Source organism: Ranitomeya variabilis, chromosome 2 (assembly GCF_051348905.1).
Source record: "Ranitomeya variabilis isolate aRanVar5 chromosome 2, aRanVar5.hap1, whole genome shotgun sequence".
Taxonomy (NCBI): Eukaryota; Metazoa; Chordata; class Amphibia; order Anura; family Dendrobatidae; genus Ranitomeya; species Ranitomeya variabilis.
In genome coordinates this window covers 955245988-955264075 of record NC_135233.1, presented here as the reverse complement: position 1 = coordinate 955264075, position 18088 = coordinate 955245988, and the positions used below count along the sequence as shown (strand labels likewise).

General features: G+C 42.8%; 1 long non-coding RNA gene across 1 annotated transcript in view; it reads left to right on the top strand.

Annotated features, from left to right (window-relative positions):
- Nucleotides 1–18088, top strand: part of LOC143810063 (uncharacterized) — a 131913-nt gene that overhangs the window by 80009 nt on the left and 33816 nt on the right. The window lies entirely within an intron of this gene.

Below are 18088 nucleotides of genomic sequence, written 5' to 3'. Positions count from 1 at the left end.
TGGGGGAGATACAAAGTACAGGTGTGTATTTACAATGATGGTCCAGCCATCTTGAGGGAGTGGGGTATAGATGGAGATAGTGAATGGGCTACACATGCACACTTCCACATAAAATGACTTTGATTAGTTAATGTGGTAGGCCGCTCTGAACAAATGTGTTTTGAGCGAGCGCCTAAAACTATGCAAATTGTAACTAGTCCTAATTATTTGGGGTAGAGCATTCCAGAGGATTGACGCAGCGCAGGAGAAGTCTTGGAGTCAGAAGTGGGAGGTACAGATAAGTGCAGAGGTTAGTCAAAAGTCGTTTGCAGAGCGCAGTGGTCAGTTAGGCCGATAGACAGAAATGAGGGAGGAGATGTAAGGGGGCTCCACACTGTGGAGAGCTTTGTGGGTGAGAACAAGTACTTTGAATTGGATCCTATAATGATTGGGCTGCCAGTGTAATGACTAGTGAAGAGCGGACACGTCTGAATACCGATTAGCCAGATGGACGACCCTGGCTGCTGCATTAAGGATGGACTGGAGAGGGGAAAGTCGAGTAACTGGGAGGCCAATTGATAGAGCATTGCAGTAGTCCAGGGGGGAGTGGATCAAGGCGACAGTGAGGGTTTTTGTTGTTTCCATAGTGAGAAAAGGGCGTATTCTAGAGATGTTCTTTAGGTGTAAGCGGCAAGAGCGGGTGAGAGATTGTATATGGGATGTGAAGGAGAGATTGGTGTCAAACATAATACCCAGACAGCACGAACTGCTGCCGGGGTGTTATTGTGGTGCCACCCATGGAGAGGGAAATGTCAGCTTTAGGGAGGTTAGTAGACGGCGGGAGCAGAAGAAGTTCAGTTTTGGAGAGGTTGAGTTTCAGATAGAGGGCTGACATGGTGTTGGAGACTGCGGACAGACAGTCACTGGCGTTCTGTAGTACAGCCGGGGTAAGGTCAGGGGATGACGTGTATAGTTGTGTGTCATTAGCATAAAGATGGTACTGAAAGCCAAATCTGCTAATGGTCTTTCCAATTGGGGCCATGTAGAGAGAGAAGAGAAGGAGGCCAAGGACTGAGCCATGAGGTACCCCGACAACGAGTGTAAGAGGAGATGAAGTGGAGCCAGCGAACAAAAACTGAAGGAGGGGTCAGAAAGATAGGAAGAGAACCAGGAGAGAGCAGTGTCCTTAATGCCTAGTGACTGGAGCCTAGAGAGTAGGAGAGGGTGGTCAACAGTGTTGAAAGCTGCAGAAAGGTCAAGAAGAATGAGCAGAGAGTGGTCACCATTACATTTTGCTATCAGAAGGTCATTGGTAGCTTTGATAAGTGCAGTTACAGTCGAATGTAGGGGGTGGAAGCCAGACTGTGAAGGGTCTAGGAGGGAGTGAGTGGAGAGGTAACGGGTATCTTATAAGGACATATAAATTGTACCCACTCCCCCACTATGTAGTGATGTCTCCCATCTTGGCCTCTTTCCTGGTATGTCTCGTCTCTCATCCTGGGCCTATCATAATATATACAGTCATGGCCTAAAGTGTTGGCATCCTTGAAATTGTTCCAGAAAATGAAGTATTTCACCCAGAAAATTATTGAAATTACATGTTTTATTATACAAATGTTTATTTCCTTTGTGTGTATTGTAACAACACAAATAAAAATAGAGTAAAAAGGCAAATTGGACATAATTTCACACAAAACCCCCAAAATGGGCAGGACAAAATTATTGGCACCCTCAGCGTAATATTTGGTTGCACACTCTTTGGAATAAATAAATAATCAATCACTGTATTGTAACAACACAAATAAAAACAGAGAAAAAAAGGCAAATTGGACATAATTTCACACATAACCCCAGAATGGGCAGGACAAAATTGACACCCTCACACTCACTAAATTAGAATATCATAAAAAAGTTAATTTATTTCAGCTCTGCAATAAGTGAAACTCATATATTAGAGTCATTACAAACAGGAGTGATCTATTTCAAGTGTTTATTTGTGTTAATGTTGATGATTATGGCTTACAGCAAATGAAAACCCAAAAGTCATTATCTCAGTAAATTAGAATAGTTTATAACACCAGCTTGAAAAATGATTTTAAAATCCAAAATGATGGCCTACTGAAATATATGTGCAGTAAATGAACTCAATACTTGGTCGGGGCTCCTTTTGCATCAATTACTGCATCAATGCAGCGTGGCATGGAGGCGATCAGCGGGTCTCTGTGCAGCAATACACTTCAGCTGAATATGCATTCATGGATGCACATCCAGTTGAAGTTTCCGCTGGTGTCAGTGGGCCACTCACCCACACGGATCTCTGAGGCTGCGATCATTATACTCCCGGCTAATGGTGCCACCCAAATTACTATAGGCCCCACGCATACCTTGATTTGCCTCTTTCCAGCTCTGGGGTGTCCTAGTTATTATGCTTTGATCACATATATTCTTACTGTTATATGATTGTAATGCTCTTTTGATACCTTCTTATGACAAGTAACAGCTGGAAGTTGATGCTTATTGTGGTGATTAAAGAGGTTGTTCCACAAAGTATATTTTAATTTATAGATCTTAGAATAAAAATAAATTGCACATTTGGATGTGAAAAATGTAAATGTCCCGAGTTAATATTATAAATATGCCCCTGCTGTGTACTGTGTAAATGATGTGTCTGACCGTACAGGGACATGGTCTGGTAATACCACAGCTCCGGGCAAGGCAGGAAGCAAAAGAGTATACAGACAGGACAGCATGGGATCGCAGCTGACCCTTTCTGCGAGGTAAAACAAGTTTTTAAACAGGCAGGAAAATGTTTTTCCTTACAGAAACCAGCAGCTGCGGTAGAAACGAGGCAGATTTGATCCCCAGGAGTGTGGTAGTTGGCACACTGCTTCATATACGATGATCATGACACATTAACTGGCTTAATTATGCAAATTTTAAAATAAATCTGTGGCCGACCCCTATCCAATAAAATAATTTGCATTGTGTGTTTGCCTATGGGCAGTGGAAGGACCGTTATTGATAATAGTAAAAATGTTGTTGGCCATTTTCTGAATGGACTAAAACAACATCGTCTTTTGTGAACTTCAATCTGTCGTAGGTTTCACTGCAACAACATTTCCTCTATGTAATAAGGCTTCATTGAGATATGGTAGAATTGCTGACCTCAAGAATCCACATTCATTATGGTATGGCTTTCCAACTTTGTATTATTTCTATTGCATTTAAAATTACCTGTGCTATTATCTTTATGTTGTTGTGTTTTATACCATATTGTACATTACTAGAGAAGATTATGATAAATTGTTCTGTATCCTAGCGTCTCTTTATGTAAGGGCCCACATTAGAGAAAAGTTGTTTGAACGTAAAGTCGTGGTAAGCCCTTCCAAGAAGAGCTAATTTGGGTTGAGATACAAACGACCTCCAGATCTGCCATTATTTGCCCAAATTAAATAAATATGATGCATCAGAGGTAAGAATAGAACATACAGCCAGTGTCTGTTAGTGTACAATTCTTGTCTGAATCTCAGATGCCCAGAGTCAAGTTTTTATTACAACCACAAAAATAAGGAAAGTGAGAATGGCTTAATACATTACCTAAAAAAGAAAGTATTTTATTTGGGAATAACAAGGTTGTAAATTATGAAAACTGCTGAATTACTTGAAACTGGTTCTACCCAAATTTCTGGACCTTCTGTAACAAAGAAAACTAAATACAAAGACACCTCTATATCAGAGACAACGCCCTGTGTCCTTTCATCAAAGGTTTGGCACACCAAGTTTGGTTGTTTTGAAAACCAAACTCATTCCTTCGAGATGTCTTAGAGTTAAAAGGGTAATCAAATGGGTCAAGTTGTTCTCAAGTCTGCGCAGAGTCTGTAAACCACAACTCACTAATGTCAAAATATCCATGGTTATTTTCCTGAAAATATCTACCACTACAAATCATAGATGTGCTCTCACACCTTTCCTAGTACTCAGAGTTGGCATTGCAGGCTTAACTTTAATTTATTTTACTGGAATCTCACCTACTGGAAATTTCTTATCCCTGTGAATTATGAATTTACCCTGTAGTTGGACCAGCTCATACCAATGTTTTAAGCTACCTGCAAGATTTATCTGTAACCATGGACTCTCGACTCACCCCACAGTCTGGACGGAACCACATGGCTGCTGGTGAGGTTTCTTCCATCGTAACGGGCAGAATCAAAAGTCTCTTTGTGGAAACAGCTATAATTGAGAGCCTCATATGGGGTTAGGGGCACTGGGAGATATGGCATGGTATTAGAGAATATTGGGCTATGGGTGCATATCCAGCAATTAGGGACGTCTTTAGAAACTATGTGTCACAGCAGGCCTTGGTGATACTTATCAGTTTGTTATCCCAGTCCTTCTTTAGTACCTCATTGAGAGAAGGGCAAGGGATACAATTGCCATGAGCATATTCTAAAGGGGCAGGGTCATCATCTTTGCTGCTGCCGAGGTTCAGGACCTTTTTCAGTGACTGGTGTGGATCCATGTGTCTTTGCCTTCGAGCTTGACAAAAGTAGCCATGGTCAGTAGTATTTGAAATGGCTCAGTGTATCTGGTTTCAGTGGTCTCCTCATATGTCTGTTGACCATGACCCAGTCTCCTGGTGCCAGTGTGTGTGTGCAACTTATGCAGTTGGGGTCTGGGATGGGGGAAAGAACACCGTTATGAGTTACAGTAAAATGTTTATGCAACTCCTAGTCATATTCAGTGATGGAACTGTAGGAGACCTGCAGCTGTTGTGGAAAATACAACCAACCCTGCCTTAGGGACACTACCAAACAGTATTTCATACGGAGACAGCGTCTCTCCACCCCTCGGAATGGTCCTCACTGAATGCAATGGCAAGCAATCTACCCAGAATCAGTGTGTTTCTTCCATACCCTTTTGCCTTTTTTAAATTTCAGAGTGCCATTAAGGCATTTCACCTTTCCACTACTCTATTGGCGACAGAGAATGTGGAAAGCCTGTTCTATCCTAAAAGTTGCCATTATTTGTTTAATTAATTCTCCAGTAAAGTGTTTGCCTCTGTCACTCTCTATAGTTTGGCGACCCCATGTCTACAAACCACCTCACTGATCATTTTTTTTCCTTTTTTCTTTATAAACTTTAGTCATGGCCCAAGCTTCAGATCATTTTGGGAAGAGATCAATTTATACTAGGAGTAGGACATATTCATAAGTATCCACCTTAGATAGCAGTATATAGTCTACCTGCAGTCTCTGAAATGGGTAATCTGGTTTTGGTGTGCATTTCTGTGGGGCTCAAATAGGTCTACCGGGGTTATGTTTCACTCAAACGATACATACTTTGTTGCCACATTTGGAAACCCTGGGGAGCACCAGTTTTGCAGCACCATTGCACACATCAGACCCTTTGAGTTGTGCTAGGGCAGCCATCATGGGGAACAGGCAGCGTGGGAGGCAAATGCTGGTGTTTACCTGCAATATCCCTGACAATGACAGTACGGCATCCGCTTAGACCCATGCGCTCTGTCTGTGTGGGGAGCCTAGGTCTGGAAGACCTGCAGTAATTTGCAATCAATGGCCACTGGGGCCGATACGGTGACAGTCTTCTTTGTCAAAAGGTGGCTTCCCGCACTTTCGGTTACTGAATTCCCTGGGATAGCCGCATCTGCTATGGCCAATATAGCTGTCAGAGGTAGTCATGCTGTTTCCTTAGCCGCCTGGTTAGCCAAGGCATTCCCTACTGCAAGGGGATTTTGTTCTCATGTGTGCCAGTAGCTGCCCTTGTAATGTAATGAAATGTAAGTGCTGTGAGTAACTGTTCTACTGTCCAATAGGTTTGCCAGCAGAGTCCAGAAAATGAAGGCTCTTCTAAATGGCATCAAAGTCATAGGCGACCCTTTAAAATATATCTTGAGTCCGAAAATACATTATTTTTTTTTACCTTTTACAGATTGCACGCTGCAGTGAGTGCCTTCAGCTCAGTCTCTTGTGCAGAGCAGCTAGAGGAGAGTGGTTTTCTATTACTGTCTTACCATTGTAGAAGGGTTAGTGAGTGCTACATCAGTTATATCCAACAACCCCTATGTTTCTGCCTCCACCAATGCCTGACAGTCATGTTATTCATTCCCTTCTGTAGCAAAGAAAGCTAAACACAAAGGCACCTCTGTTATGGACCTGGTGGTTAGGAGCACCCGAAATGACCTGATGGTTAAAACTGAAAACCTGGGACAAGCTCTGAGGAGGTGGTAACTCTACTGACCGCAATCCTAATCCTATCACACACACTAGAAATAGCCGTGGAAGCGCGCCTAACTCTCCCTAGACGCCTCTTCACAGCCTAAGAGCTAACTACCCCTAAAGATAGAAATAGCAGCCTACCTTGCCTCAGAGAAATTCCCCAAAGTAAAGGTAGCCCCCCACAAATATTGACTGTGAGTTAAGAGGGAAGTGACAAACACAGGAATGAAACAGATTTTAGCAAAGGAGGTCGAATCTTCACTAGATAGACAGAGGATAGGAAAGGGAACTTTGCGGTCAGTATTAAAAACTACAAAAACCACGCAGAGTGTGCAAAAAAGACCTCCACACTGACTCACGGTGTGGAGGTGCAACTCTGCACCCCCAGAGCTTCCAGCTAGCAAGGAAATATCATAATAGCAAGCTGGACTAGAAACATAGCATGTACTGGGAAATATATTCAATAACCAATGAACAGCAAATGAACTAGCAGGGACTTAGCTTCTGCTGGAGTAGACAGGTCATCTGAGAAATCCAAGAGAGATCTGAACCAGTACTGAGACATTGGCAGCTGGCATGAACTAACGACCTGGGCAGAGTTAAATAGGGAAGCCAGCAGAAGCAATAAGCGAGGGCAGCTGAGAAAGCCAACCTCAAAGATCAGCAGTTCCACTCAAAGCCACCAGAGGGTGTCCAAGGACAGAACTCACCAAAGTACCATTCACGACCACAGGAGGGAGCCCGAGAACGGAATTCACAACAGTACCCCCCCTTGAGGAGGGGTCACCGAACCCTCACCAGAGCCCCCAGGCCAATCAGGACAAGCCAAATGAAAGGCACGAACCAAATCGGCAGCATGGACATCGGAGGCAACAACCCAGGAATTATCCTCCTGACCATAGCCCTTCCATTTAACCAAGTACTGAAGCTTCCGTCTCGAAATACGAGAATCCAAAATCTTCTCCACCACATACTCCAACTCCCCCTCAACCAACACCGGAGCAGGAGGATCAACGGAGGGAACCAAAGGCGCCACATATCTCCGCAACAACGACCTATGGAACACATTATGGATGGCAAAAGAAGCTGGAAGGGCCAAACGAAACGACACAGGATTGATAATTTTGGAAATCTTATAAGGACCAATGAAACGAGGCTTGAACTTAGGAGAAGAAACCTTCATAGGAACATAACGAGAAGACAACCAAACCAAATCCCCAACACGAAGTCGGGGACCAACACAGCGACGGCGGTTAGCAAAACGTTGCGCCTTCTCCTGAGACAACGTCAAATTGTCCACCACGTGAGTCCAAATTTGCTGCAACCTGTCCACCACAGAATCCACACCAGGACAGTCAGAAGGCTCAAACTGCCCTGAAGAAAAACGAGGATGAAAACCAGAATTACAAAAAAAAGGCGAAACCAAAGTGGCAGAACTAGCCCGATTATTAAGGGCGAACTCGGCCAATGGCAAGAAGGTCACCCAATCATCCTGATCAGCAGAAACAAAGCATCTCAGATAGGTTTCCAAGGTCTGATTGGTTCGTTCAGTTTGGCCATTTGTCTGAGGATGGAACGCTGAAGAAAAAGACAAATCAATGCCCATCTTAGCACAAAAGGACCGCCAAAACCTAGAAACAAACTGGGAACCTCTGTCCGACACAATGTTCTCCAGAATGCCATGCAAACGAACCACATGCTGAAAAAATAATGGAACCAAATCAGAGGAGGAAGGCAATTTAGGCAAGGGTACCAAATGGACCATCTTAGAAAACCGATCACAAACCACCCAGATAACAGACATCCTTTGAGAGAGAGGAAGATCAGAAATAAAATCCATGGAAATATGCGTCCAGGGCCTTTCAGGGATAGGCAAAGGCAAAAGCAACCCACTGGCACGAGAACAGCAAGGTTTGGCCCGAGCACAAGTCCCACAGGACTGCACAAAAGAACGCACATCCCGTGACAAGGAAGGCCACCAAAAGGACCTAGCAACCAAATCTCTGGTACCAAAAATCCCAGGATGACCAGCCAATACTGAACAATGAACCTCAGAAATAACTCTACTAGTCCATCTATCAGGGACAAACAGTTTCTCCACTGGACAGCGGTCAGGTCTATCAGCCTGAAACTCCTGCAGCACCCGCCGCAAATCAGGGGAGATGGCAGACAGAATCACCCCCTCTTTGAGAATACCAGCCGGCTCAGGGACTCCCGGAGAATCAGGCAAAAAACTCCTAGAAAGGGCATCAGCCTTCACATTCTTAGATCCCGGAAGGTATAAGATCACAAAATCAAAACGGGAGAAAAACAGTGACCATCGAGCCTGTCTAGGATTCAACCGCTTGGCGGACTCGAGGTAAGTCAGATTCTTGTGATCAGTCAGGACCACCACGCGATGTTTGGCTCCCTCAAGCCAATGTCGCCACTCCTCGAATGCCCACTTCATAGCCAACAACTCCCGATTGCCGACATCATAATTACGCTCAGCAGGCAAAAACTTTCTAGAAAAGAAAGCACATGGCTTCATCAAAGAGCCATCAGAACTTCTCTGAGACAAAACAGCCCCTGCCCCAATCTCAGAAGCATCAACCTCGACCTGAAAAGGGAGCAAAACATCTGGCTGACGCAACACAGGGGCCAAAGTAAAACGACGTTTAAGCTCCTGAAAAGCCTCAACGGCCGCAGGGGACCAATTCACCACATCAGCGCCTTTCTTCGTCAAATCAGTCAAAGGCTTAACCACACTACAAAAATTAGCGATGAAGCAACGGTAAAAATTAGCAAAGCCCAGGAACTTCTGAAGACTCTTCACAGATGTAGGTTGAGTCCAATCATAAATGGCCTGAACTTTAACAGGGTCCATCTTGATTGTAGAAGGGGAAAAAATGAAGCCCAAAAAGGAAACCTTCTGAACTCCAAAGAGGCATTTAGACCCCTTCACAAACAACGCATTAGCACCAAGGACCTGGAACACCATCCTGACCTGCCTCACATGAGACTCCCAATCATCCGAAAAGACCAGAGTATCATCCAAATATACAATCATGAACCTATCCAGATACTTCCGAAAAATGTCGTGCATAAAGGACTGAAACACAGATGGAGCATTAGAAAGCCCGAATGGCATCACCAGGTACTCAAAATGGCCCTCGGGCGTATTAAATGCTGTTTTCCATTCATCGCCCTGTTTAATACGCACAAGATTATACGCCCCTCGAAATTCAATCTTGGTAAACCAACTAGCCCCCTTAATCCGAGCAAACAAATCAGACAACAGAGGCAAAGGGTACTGAAATTTGACCGTGATTTTATTGAGAAGGCGGTAATCTATACAGGGTCTCAGACAGCCATCCTTCTTGGCCACAAAAAAGAACCCTGCTCCCAACGGTGACGAAGACGGGCAAATATGCCCTTTCTCCAAGGACTCCTTTACATAACTCCGCATAGCGACATGCTCTGGCACAGACAAATTGAACAGTCGACCCTTAGGGAACTTACTACCAGGAATCAAATTAATAGCGCAATCACAGTCCCTATGAAGAGGTAGGGCACTGGACTTGGGCTCATCAAATACATCCTGGTAATCCGACAAAAACTCAGGGACCTCAGAAGGAGTGGAAGAAGAAATTGACATCAAAGGAACATCACTATGTATTCCTTGACAACCCCAACTAGACACAGACATTGATTTCCAATCCAGTACTGGATTGTGAACCTGTAACCATGGCAAACCCAACACGACAACATCATGCAAATTATGCAACACCAAAAAGCGAATATTTTCCTGATGTGCGGGAGCCATGTACATGGTCAGCTGAGTCCAGTACTGAGGTTTATTCCTGGCCAATGGCGCAGCATCAATCCCCCTCAAGGGAATAGGACTCTGCAAAGGCTCCAAGGAAAAACCACAGCGCCTGGCAAACTCCAAGTCCATCAAGTTCAGGGCAGCGCCCGAATCCACAAATGCCATAACAGAGTAGGACGACAATGAGCAAATCAGAGTAACAGATAAGAGAAATTTAGGCTGCACAGTACTAATGGTGACAGACCCAGCGAACCTCTTAGTGCGCTTAGGACAATCAGAGATAGCATGAGAGGAGTCACCACAGTAAAAACACAGCCCATTCTGACGTCTGTGTTCTTGCCGTCCAGCTCTGGTCAAAGTCCTATCACATTGCATAGGCTCAGGCCTCCTCTCAGAGGACACCGCCAAATGGTGCACAACTTTGCGCTCGCGCAAACGCCGATCAATCTGAATGGCCAAAGACATTGATTCATTCAGACCAGCAGGCGTGGGGAACCCCACCATAACATCTTTAAGGGCTTCAGAAAGACCCTTTCTGAAAATCGCTGCCAGGGCACACTCATTCCATTGTGTAAGCACAGACCACTTTCTAAACTTCTGGCAATATACTTCTGCTTCATCCTGACCCTGACATAGAGTCAGCAAGATCTTTTCTGCCTGATCCACAGAATTTGGTTCGTCATAAAGCAATCCAAGCGCTAGAAAAAATGCATCTACATTAAGCAATGCAGGATTTCCTGGCTCAAGGGAGAATGCCCAGTTTTGCGGGTCACCACGCAACAAAGAAATAATAATCTTTACTTGCTGAATGGGGTCACCAGAAGAGCGGGGTTTCAGAGCAAGAAACAGTCTGCAATTATTTTTGAAATTCAAAAATTTAGATCTATCCCCAGAAAACGGATCAGGAATTGGAATTTTAGGCTCTAACATCGGATTGTGAACTACATAATCTTGAATACTTTGTACCCTTGCAGTGAGTTGATCCACACAAGAGGACAAACCTTGAATATCCATATCTACACCTGAGTCCTGAACCACCCAGAGGTTAAGGGGAAAAGAAAGACAAAACAAGCTGCAAAGAAAAAAAAATTGACTCAGAACTTCTGTTATCCATCTTTTGAGATGCATTAACACTTTGTAGGCCAGCTGTACTGTTATGGACCTGGTGGTTAGGAGCACCCGAAATGACCTGATGGCTAAAACTGAAAACCTGGGACAAGCTCTGAGGAGGTGGTAACTCTACTGACCGCAATCCTAATCCTATCACACACACTAGAAATAGCCGTGGAGCGTGCCTAACTCTCCCTAGACGCCTCTTCACAGCCTAAGAGCTAGCTACCCCTAAAGATAGAAATAGCAGCCTACCTTGCCTCAGAGAAATTCCCCAAAGTAAAGGTAGCCCCCCACAAATATTGACTGTGAGTTAAGAGGGAAGTAACAAACACAGGAATTAAACAGATTTTAGCAAAGGAGGCCGAATCTTCACTAGATAGACAGAGGATAGGAAAGGGAACTTTGCGGTCAGTATTAAAAACTACAAAAACCACGCAGAGTGTGCAAAAAAGACCTCCACACCGACTCACGGTGTGGAGGTGCAACTCTGCACCCCTAGAACTTCCAGCTAGCAAGGAAATATCATAATAGCAAGCTGGACTAGAAACATAGCATGTACTGGGAAATATATTCAATAACCAATGAACAGCAAATGAACTAGCAGGGACTTAGCTTCTGCTGGAGTAGACAGGTCATCTGAGAAATCCAAGAGAGATCTGAACCAGTACTGAGACATTGACAGCTGGCATGAACTAACGACCTGGGCAGAGTTAAATAGGGAAGCCAGCAGAAGCAATAAGCGAGGGCAGCTGAGAAAGCCAACCTCAAAGATCAGCAGTTCCACTCAAAGCCACCAGAGGGTGTCCAAGGACAGAACTCACCAAAGTACCATTCACGACCACAGGAGGGAGCCCGAGAACGGAATTCACAACACACCTCTATATCAGAGACAACGCCTTGTGTTATTTATTTTATGAATAACACTTATAAAGCTGATTACTAAAATATAAAAAATTATCAAAGATATATAAATTGTCTAAATAATAAGCAGAGCAAAGAATAAAGTATTTACCATCACATCACCCATTTGCGTGAGACCAGGTAACCATTTAATGTGTATAGAGGCCTCGCAAAAGAAAAATTTTAAAATATTGAATCCCCCCCCGGACTTTGTTTTCCTGTGGGAAGCAAGTTGCCACCAGAGGTGATTGCCGGCGGCTTACTTTACTTTTCTTCCTTGAAAACTGAAGGACACTCAGCAGAACCAAGAAAGAAAGGGTACCGAGGGCATATGGGTACCTTAAGACTACTAGAATTATTTGATTCTAGTTATGCCCAAAAATTACAACAGTCACTATGGCACTCATTACAGCTCCCAAAGCCCGTAAAATTACCAGCATGTCTAAGGTCAACAAATCCATGAAAAATCCATATATGTAGCAGCAATCCACTGTGAAATCCACTGCTTTTACCCTTTGCCTTTTCAATTAAAAAAGTAAGTCAGCTGTAAATTTCCACAACAGAGACTGACATACAGAAGATTTTAAAATCATCAATGCAGGTCAATTTACAGGCGGAAAAAAAATCGCAATATGTGCATGTGATTTCTTAAAATCATCCACATTATGGTAAACCATTGCAGGTTTTACCTGCACCAGCCCACAGATAAAATTTACATTTCCATTCAATGTGGACCCGCTTAAAGGGGTTGTTCACTGGACAACTTTTGCTCAAAGGGAACCTGACAAGTCCCCCATGCCCTCCAACCCACCAGCATTTGTATATTTCTTTATAAATACACTGCCTAACAAGCCCTTTAACCCATTTCTGCCATTGGACGGAATAGTACGCGGGCAGGAGCGGGCACAATCGCAATCTGCCCGTGCCTATTAACTAGTTAAATGCCGCTGTCAAACTTTGACAGCGGCATTTAACAAGTGCTTCTGGCATACTGGTGACCCCATCACATGATTGGGGGTCATTGGTGCATCGGCATGACAACCAGAGGTTTCAAGGAGACCTCTATGGTTGTTGATGTTGATGAAGGATTGCTATGAGCACCCCCTGTGGTCGGCACTCATAGCAATGCTGTAATTCTACTACATAGAGGCGATCTGAGCATTGCCTCTATGTAGCAGAGCTGATCATGTTATGGTAGCTTGGCTATTGAAGCATGCCAAAATTAGGAAAAAAATGTTTTTAAAAATACGAAAAAATAAAAAAATATAAAAGTTTAAATCACCCCCCTTTCGCCCCATTCAAAATAAAACAATTAGAAAAAAATCAAACCTACACATATTTGGTATCGCCGCTTTCAGAATCGCCCAATCTATCAATAAAAAAAAAAGATTAACCTGATCGCTAAACGGCGTAGCAAGAAAAAAAATCAAAATGCCACAATTACGGTTTTTTTGGTCTCCGTGACATTGCATTGAAAGGCAATAACGGAACGGGGGATCACAAGAACATATCTGCACAAAAGTGGTATCATTAAAACCTCAGCTCGGTGCACAAAAGATAAGCCCTCACCCAACCCAAGATCAAGAAAAATGGAGACGCTACGGGTATCGGAAAATTGCGCAATTTTTTAATTTTTTTTTTACCAAAGTTTGGAATTTTTTTCACCACTTTGATAAAAAAAGAACCTAAACATGTTTGGTGTCTATGAACTCATAATGACCTGGAGAATCATAATGGCAGGTCAGTTTCAGCATTTAGTTAGCCTAGCAAAAAAAGCCAAACAAAAAACTAGTGTGGGACTGCACTTTTTTTGCAATTTTACCGCACTTGGAATTTTTTTCCTGTTTTCTAGTACACGACATGGTAAAAGCGATGATGTCGTTCAAAAGTACAACTCGTCCCACAAAAAATAAGCCCTCACATGGCCATATTGACAGAAAAATAAAAAAGTTATGGCTTTGAGAAGAAGGGGAGTGAAAAACGCAAAACTGAAAAAGCTTCTGGCGTTAAGGTGTTAACCTGAATGACACATTAACAGATGTTTAAAAAAGTGTTTTTAAAGTCTGTTTTAATATGCAAATAACTTTTTGACTAGTCAATGGGGAGTTTAATTCCCGAGCCTAGTCGTCTCCCTCAGCACGTTATCACACCCCTGTGGGCATGATAACATGATTTGCAAATACTTTTTTTTTTAAACATCTATTAATATATCAACTAGGATAAAGGATTTATTAGGGTATTTATGAAAGAATATTCAAATGCTGGTGGGTTGGAGGGTATGGGGGACCGGTCAGGTTCCCTTTATTCATTTCCAGACCTCATATAAAAAATAAGCAATGTATCCTCACCTCTTGCAGCAACGCTGTTAAAAATTACATTCTTGTGGCATCTTCTTACTGCAGCCAACGAGGCTGCAGCCCATCAATATTATGTCAGGGAGGACATCTGCTCTAATGAAATAGTAAGGACTACAGCTGATGAGTGGTCGCTGATTGGCTGCACACGACACAACAATGTGAAACAGCGGAGCAAACATTGCTGGAATGGTTCTGCTGCAGGAGGCGGGTATACTATGTTTTTATTTTGAGCAAAAAGAGCGAAAACGATCCATAGGCTGGGCATGAATAAAATTTGAGATAACACGGTGCCGTGCTACTGGCAGCCCATTGCAGCAGCAGCTACTCTTTTCCGTAATTTCCCCCCGGGATCAATAAAGTGTATTGTATCGTATTTCATTCAAGGGTAAAAATACTATCCAGACAGATTAAAAAGAATCCATCATTCTAACGTGTTTCTGGCCATTGTCCTTAGTCAAACAATATTTCCCCCTGGAATGAAATAAAAATCACATTTTATTCATACCCAGCCTATGTATCCTTTTTCTCTCTTTTTGCCCTACATTTTTCCGATGGTCAACAGACTTGGATCCTGGGTGCATTATTGAGACGCAACCATCCAGTCATCACATGGTGAGGCTTATTAGCTAACTTGCACTTTTTTCTTATGTTTTTATTTTTTATGGGGTCCTGAAGCGATTAAACTGAGGTTGTCTAATAGTGAACAACCCATTTTTTTTACAATTATAAAATCATGATTCACATTGCATAATTACACAGGTTTGTGACTCCTGAGATAGCGATGACATCTGTAGTAACGGTCATCAATATGTTTAAGAACAGAACAATAGATTTGTCTGGTCACTTCTGTTTTTCAGGTGGAAGAGTAAGGCTTAATCAGAAATGCAGCTCCTTCTTGGCACAAGATCTTGCTTTGAACACTCTCCATTGTAACCTGTGATCTAATAAAGTGACATTTGCACTTTCCAGACATGTAACAGATGCATTATGGTTGCCAGCTGTTTGAGTTTTATTGCTGCCAGGACCAAAGAAAGACTTAAGAATTAGTTGTATTGATTTGTTCCTCTCAAACTGCGTTTTACAGACATGAGATAAAGGCTCGAAAAAATCAATGCCCTTCAAGAGGAAGAACTATAGGTCTTAAAATGGTACAAATATGTCTGATTCACAGGTTAACAAAGGTATCAGGGATATTTCCTTTTCTTAAAACGTTTGTGGTTAAATGTGTATTTGACGTTTACATTTACTGTAGGGCATAAAATCCTTTTCTGTATCTATCGACTGCTTAACCTTATGTCGGAAGGACAAAAGTGCAATCCGGTGCGGTGTGCAAATAGGAAGTATGGAAAATAACTAACGTGCAATTTTCAATTATAAAAGGCTACATTTCTAATGATAATCTTGTTTCCCTTGGTCAGAACAGCAGCACAATAGGGCAATTCTGTCCCTGTGTACTAATAGGACAGATGGCATTTTTAATTAATCTAATTAAACTGCAATGAACGGTGGGCATACATAGAAATTATAGGGCCCCATTGCGAAAGTTCTAATTAGGTCCTGTGCCCCACAAAAAAATATTCATTGGAGTAGGTAGGGTCACGGAATATAGGCACAGTCATAGAATGAACATGTATTGCACACTTACACACTAATTTTGCCATTTTTGAAGCCCGATAGTGTACTCACCCACTGTATCCTCTATCATGGCCCAATAGAGTTTCATACCTCCAAAAATGCCCCCCCCACACACACAGTATGATACTCCCCCAGTGAAATTCCCCACAAATCACCCTAAAAGCACAGTATGATGACTACATAGTGCCCCCAGCGAAGTGCAATGCTGCCACAGTTCCCATAAGACATGATACCCTCAGAGTGGCTCCATACAGTATGATGCCCCCACAGTGACCACACACATTGTGATACCCCCATCCCACTCCCATAGTATAATGCCATACACACATTAGAATGGTCTTCATAGACCCCTACACACAATATGAACCTATCATAGTTCAATGTTCCCACAGTCACTCACACAGTATGCTGATCTCTACACAATATGGTGTCCCCCACTGTTCCCAACACACAGTATGATACCCGCTCAACCCCCCACTACACAGAAGGATGCCACCACAGCCCCCTACAAGCACTGACTGATAAAATAAAAACACTAACATGGCCCCATTTCCCTGATGCACGCCTCAGCTTTGTGCTGCATGTGCCTCCCTCACTGATGCTCAGATGCCTTGTCTTTATTGTAAGTTAGACACTAAAGAGAGAGACTTGTACTGCTGTTAGAAAGCAGAATAACATTAAAAGTCTATGCTTCTCTTATGTCCTAAAGAGCAGGACAAAAATGAGGATTTAGCAAGAATAAACACCTTAGATAGGGACCTCTTGTCTTGAAGAACTCAATATTGATTGCAAAAAGACATTTTTACAAAGAAGAAAAAAATCAGAATATACTGGTGGATAAATACTGTATATTAATAAATAACTGTGAGTGGCGCTAAAAGGCACAAGGCAGTTTGCCTGCAAATACTGTATATTATGTGAGCTCAAGATGCCCAACAAATCGTATTCAGTTGGATGAGGCTAAGGGGTCATTCAGATAAGAATATTAAACATCCGTCTGCTGTCCAAATGCAAAACAGAGAGCATAGGTGTAAGCAGCAGACCAAATGCAACCCGCACAGAAGGCATGAGGCGGAACAGTCAATGAATGATTTCTTTCTTTCTGATACAGCGGGAATTCACAGTGGTCAGGGAACAGTGAATAATATGAAACAGCAGTAAACCATACAACAGGAAACATACAATGAATTTTAACATGCAATTAGAAAAATGGAAAAATCTCTCAGTAATTATCCTTGTGTCCTTTTTACATGGGTGGTTGGTTCACCCTTTCCTGGGGAGTTATTACGTTACCTCTTCTTGCAACACTGACCGGGTTTTCCTGCTAGGCCGCAAGTCCTCCTAACAAAGTCTATAAAGTAACATTGAGCTTCCTGTGTACAAACCAGCTCACACCCCACCTGTTGTCCTACCCATGCTGACCGCTGTACCGTACGTTACATACAATGCACCTGATCGGGTCCCGCACATGAATTTGCTCCCCCTGCAACTCTTCTGATGCCAATTGGTTCCGCATGGTTTCATCAAGCCAGCAGATGGCTGCCTTTCCTCACTAATGTCATATCATGCAGGGACTCTTCAAGGGTACCGTCGCTACATTGGCACAGCACAAGGACCAATGCAAGTCAATGTGGTAATTCACAATGAATGTTTTTACACACGAACCGATGGGCTGCATGTAAAAAATCACAGCATGCTCAACTTTGATTCGTTTTTCGGATCATACATGCTCATTAACAGTTAATGTGTGCACAAAAATGGATTACATATGGGTTACCATCTGCATGTCATGCATATTTCACAGATGAATTGCAATTTCCAAGATTGGAAACTGCCTATAATTATATTTCATAATGTTGATGTATAAAATGGATGCTATGTTTCATTGAAAAGCTGACATTCAGATGGTATACTAAAGGCATGAGGATGACAGTGCGGATGAAAAATCATCTGTTCTTTCAGGATGAAAAATGGACAATTTTGCAATTGATCTTCTGAATCCGACCTAAGACTGCATTTACACATCTGTCTGAACCTATTTTTTCTCGGACAGCACACCG